Source organism: Rutidosis leptorrhynchoides, chromosome 8 (assembly GCF_046630445.1).
Source record: "Rutidosis leptorrhynchoides isolate AG116_Rl617_1_P2 chromosome 8, CSIRO_AGI_Rlap_v1, whole genome shotgun sequence".
In the NCBI taxonomy this organism is placed as follows: domain Eukaryota; kingdom Viridiplantae; phylum Streptophyta; class Magnoliopsida; order Asterales; family Asteraceae; genus Rutidosis; species Rutidosis leptorrhynchoides.
In genome coordinates this window covers 222776307-222782244 of record NC_092340.1, presented here as the reverse complement: position 1 = coordinate 222782244, position 5938 = coordinate 222776307, and positions in this window count along the sequence as shown.

Sequence of the window (5938 nt, the reverse complement as noted above, 5' to 3'; positions counted from 1 at the left end):
GAGTGCAATGAGGGGGTATAATGGATGTCGATTATGGTTTTGGGACCTTATTGTCATATTTCGTTAAGTGCTAAACAATCAACAACCATGTCCCGGTCTTCGTAAATTACCTTAACCAATTAATGATTTAATCTCGGGCAAAGTCACGAGAATAATCAATATGGCTAGGGCAACCCTTCCAAAATTAACAACCTAAAATGAGAGGCCAAGCACCCTATTTATAGGTCCAGGAGCTACGCGGAAGTAAGTTGTGCGGGCACACTAGGCATTCCGCATAAATACTGCGAGAAACCTTCGCACTCTTTAATGTTCTGCGTAATCCTTCCGCACTCACACTGCGGTTCAGTTGTCTTGTGCGTTCACCTCTAAAAGGCATTCCGCACTAAAAATATACATATACATAAGTATGTATATGATCATGCATCATCTCATATCATTATCACCATAACTTATCTTAATCATCATTTAAACCATGACAATATCAAACTCATCTTCATCATCAATATCATGATCGAACATCAATATCATAGCATAATCATATTATCTAATATCACTGCAATCATCACTGTATCCCATCATCATTATTATTGTTTTAAAACAGAAAGAAAATGCAGCAGCAGGCAACGGCGAATCACAGTAATAATAAGAGTAAGGACTGCATCATAACACTAATAATTATGACGGTTTTTGTTGGGTTGCAGACCCTCAAATAGGCTGTTTCAATAGCAGCAGGGACAAGAAATTAAAAAATAACGTATCAGTGACAAAAGGGATTCGGTATGGTTACGAAAAAGAATTAAAAACAGAAGTAAGGACTGCAGTAGAAGGGGCGGTCACACATGGTTGTTTGCAATAGATAACATTTTTGAAATTTACACATCTAAAACACAACCAGATTATCAAAGGCAAAGAAGAACCTTCAAACCGCCATTGATGAAATTGAAAATTGGGAATTCGTTAAAGATGTTGTTAGATTTGGACCCCAACACGAAACATGTTCAGAATACCATCAAGAACACTCGACTATCATCCTTAATTCCTGACACACCCTAAATCGTTCAAATTTGATTTATGTTTAAACAGTTGACTTTATGTTTTTAAATCTTTGACTTTGAAATTCGAAAGTAATCGAAGGAATTAGAGACTAAGAACTTGCAGAAAGTTCAAATAGATCATTACTAATACTTCTGTAGTTTCAGATTTTGATAACTCACCTGAAATTGAACTATCGATTGAAACAATTTGCGAAAGGAAAATCAAACATGTTTCTCTAGTTTTTGTCTGATGTTCGAATAGTAAGAGAGACTAGAATCGTGCAGTGATGATTTATGTAGCAATCAAGGATTGATTGAAGGGTGTTTTGTAGGGAATTCCTTTGTCGACAGATGATCACGAGTGAGGATAGCACAGAGAAGAAAAAGAAGAAAAAAATAAAGGTGAAAGGGATTTATAACTAACTCGTTTATATTACAGCTGTATCTATTATACGGAGTACCTAAAATTAATAATTTATAACATATTAATAATAATAATAAGAATACTATTAATATTATAATAATAAAATACTAATAATACAATAATAATAATAATTATGATAATTATATTAAGTTGTATTATAATAATTATAATAATTTTTGTAGTAATAATAATACTAATAATATTAATAATAATTTTAGTAATAATATTAATGATAATAATAATTAATAATAATAATATTACTAAAATGATAATTTTTAATAATTTTAATATAATAATTTAATATTACCACATATTTATTTACATGGAAGGAAATGTTATAAATTTCTTTATTTATTATTTATAATTTACTTATTTCACAATATTTATACAAATAACTAAGTATAGTAATTTATATATATACATATATTAATCTATGATTGTTAATATTTATATATATATATATATATATATATATATATATATATATATATATATATATATATATATATATATTCGTTATTAATTCCAATTTATTATTTATATATATACACACACATATATATTTACAATTAGTTGTTCATGAATCGTCGAGAGCAGTCGAAGGTCAAATAATTATATGAAACAGTTCAAAAATTTTCGAGACTCAACATTACAGACTTTGCTTAACGTGTCGAAATCATATAAAGATTAAGTTTAAATTTAGTCGGAAATTCCCAGGTCGTCACATTATAGACATAATTACATGACATAAATCAGTAGGCATACTTCTTTTCTTTGTTTGTTGGGAGCTTTACCAGCTGCACGTTTCCACACATGCTTTGTGCGTTTCCCAATCTTCTTTGCGGTAGGCGATTTTTGATTAGCCTCAATAATTTCCACATCAGATGAGGAAGGCTGTGTAGCTTCATCATTGTCGCCTTAAGTAGGCCGTTCAGGGCTCTTAAGTTGTTCTTCAAACACAGTGTCTTTGGCCTTATCAGCCTCAAGTTCTGCAGCAGTTTTTTGGTCGTTCAGTAACAGTAAGGGAATCGGAATTAGCCTTCTTGAACACTTTAAAGACCTGCATTTCTTCTTCTGTAGAAGATGAACACATTGAATATAGAGCATATAAGAATACATTTTACAATGACATAATGCAAGTATAACATATTTATAAAATGCCTACCACAGCCTTTCCAGTGCAGCACTGGTGCAAATCTAGTACGCCAAATGCCACTCATCCCACAACGGACTAAAATGGCTTCGTTATCAGCATATGAACGTTGTGTAAGTTCCAATGAGTTCCACTCTTCAACAGTTGTTCTTTCTCTAACGACCCGTCCTAATCCATCTGGACGAAGTCCATATCGATTACAACGATTCATAATAGTTGGTTACATCGCGAGGTACTTGACCTCTACATGATACATTTTACAAACAGTGCATTCGTTTTTAAAAGACAAACTTTCATTACATCGAATGTTGACAGGCATGCATACCATTTCATAATATATCTAGCTATAATTGACTTAATAATATTCTTGATGAACTCAACGACTTGAATGCAACGTCTTATGAAATATGTCATGAATGACTCCAAGTAATATCCCTAAAATGAGCAAATGCACAGCGGAAGATTTCTTTCGTACCTGAGAATAAACATGCTTTAAAGTGTGATGGCCCCGTCAAAACACTTAACGGCTCCGTCACTTGGTCCCACAGCTTGATCGAACTTAAATGAATTTAACAAACGACATTGCATTCTTTTATTTCAAAAGTTTCCCAAAAAGGAAAGCATACCAAAATATGTAGTTTAAAAGTAACCCAACATATTAATAATCCAAAGTTGACACAAAACATTGTCAACAACCCACAAGTAATAATTATTCAAAAACCGAATGCATACCAAAGTTTCATAAATTGTTTCATAAAAATCTGCCCAAATGCATGCAGACTCTTCTAAACACAGCGGAAGCATCACATAAACTCAAGTACCTGTGAAAACATGCGAGTAAACTGTCAACACAAAGGTTGAGTGAATTATAGGTTTAAATAATTGAATAAACTTTAGACCACAAGATTTAAAAATGTTAGAAAATATTAAACATTATTCCATTATCAATGAGCCACCTGGTAACCACTTAACCCTTTATTTACCCTTGCCAATCACAATAAAAAAAATATACACTGGACAGTGTATCTACAACAAAATACGAAGTACTAAACATTCCGATTATAAATTGCTAGTGCGACTAGCTCGAAATGGGGTTGTCAAACCTGATAGATCTATCCATAGGATTCGCGTTCACCGATAGAAACCAATGATTACAGTTACCAGACTAGGGAATATTTTTGTCCAACTCACAATGAATAATTTAAATTTAATTGTCACTTGTGTCTAAACGTGAAATAAAATGCATGTAATCACATCCCAAAAATATACTTTGAAAAGTATGTAAAAACGGGACTATAACTCACCTTAATAGTAATGAAGTAACCAACACAATTAAGCGAACAGCAAATGTAGTACAGTGATCAGGAATGATCACAACGCCGACCTATAAATAAAGCAGGTCGATATAAATAACTAACTTAGGTCAAGTCTAAGTATGATAGCTATTGTACATGTTGCAAGTAGACATAGAACAATACTCAATATGCATCGGTTTGATCGAAACAGCTTACGGACACACACTTTCTATTTTTAGAAAGTTTCTACTTTTAGCAGGTTTTCATTTTTGGAAAGTTTCTATTTTTGAAAAGTTTCTATTTTTTGAAAGTTTCTAATTTTGGAAAGTTTCTATTTTTGGAAAGTTTTCAAATTTAGAAAGTTGCTATTTTAGGAAAGTTTATAAGTTAGGAAAGTTTCCTTAATTAGAAATTCAACAAAACTCAACTGAAAGTCAAAGTCAACCGAAAGTCAACTCAAAAGTCAACCTTGGTCAAACATGGTCAACGTAAATTTTAAAAGTATAAGTTACAATAATAATGTAAGTTATATTGTTTGTTAAAGTTAAATATGTCTAATTATGTCATAACATAAGTTTTATTAAATTAAAATGAATTATTAAAGTTAATATAAATTTAAATGATATAATTTATATAACATAAGTATTTAATTAATTAATTAAATATTAGTCATAATGTAAGTATTATTAATTAATAATAAAATTTAAATCATATCATAAGTATTATTAATTAATAATGAATTATTAATCATATCATGAGTTTCTAATTATAATTATTAAATCATAAGTATTTAATAATTAAATTATAATTAAATAATAATTAAGCCTTATAATAATTAAATAATTAATTAATCCTTATTATAAGTCTTATAATAGTAATCTCATAATATAAGTTTAATACTTATCATAAGTATTTTCTATTAATAATGAAGTATTATTAATCATATGTTTAATTAAAATGTTACTTAAATCGTAAGTATTAATTAAATGATATAATAAATATATATATCATAAGTCTTAAATAATAATAATTACTTTTTTATCATAAGTAATTAAATGATATTGAAATCCATTAATTATATCATAAGTTTAATAATTAATCATAAGTTTTAAATCAAAAGTTCATCGGGTCGTATCCTGAGCCCTTGGTGTCGGTTTTCGGCGAGCCTTACATAAATCTCCGCCTAATCAAACCACCCGACACTTTGGTATACTCAAGAACACACCATGAACAGTCCACAAGTCGTGATGTACATCCATTACACTACTTGGAACTTCAATTCAATCAAAAACGTGTTTTAGCTATAACGGGTGATTCGTGGCTCGGATTTAGATGACCCGAACATGAAAGTTCATCCCACCATCAGTCCTAACTGACTAACACACCCTAAAGTCACCAAATATGGTCACAAAGTCGGACCAAGCCTGGTTCATACCAATATCACAATTCAATCTTAACAAAATACCACTTTGATCATATCTATGGCTCCGGGAATCGAAACGACATGAATCCGGAGTCTAAAATTAATGTCTTGATGAGAGGAACTCATCTAGATACTTTATTTTAACTTTTATAACAGTCAACAAGTCAGAAACAAAGGAAAAAGCTGCTGTCCCAATTATATCAAACCGAAAAATATGCAATCGAGCAATTCTACGCATACAATCAACATTACAACAACTAATAATCATCATCCTAATAATATAAACATAAAATACATAAACATAAATAAAAATTAAAAGTTCTAAGGTTAGGGTTTATACCCTAATCAAGAAACAATTAGTATAATCGCGTAGAGAACGGAACGAGGAATCCGATTGTATGAACGATCTCTAGATCCAAGCTTGAAAATTTGATGAAGATGATGATGTTTGGTGGTGCTGGTCATCGCCCAAAAAGAGAAGGAAGGGAGGAAGGGGAGCAAAAGTGGTAATTAGGTTTAGATTAAAATTGTATAATGTGTAAATGAGATGGAAAATAAAAAAAATGGGGAGTATACTCCCTCCCCTTATGGTCGGCCAAATGGGGGGTC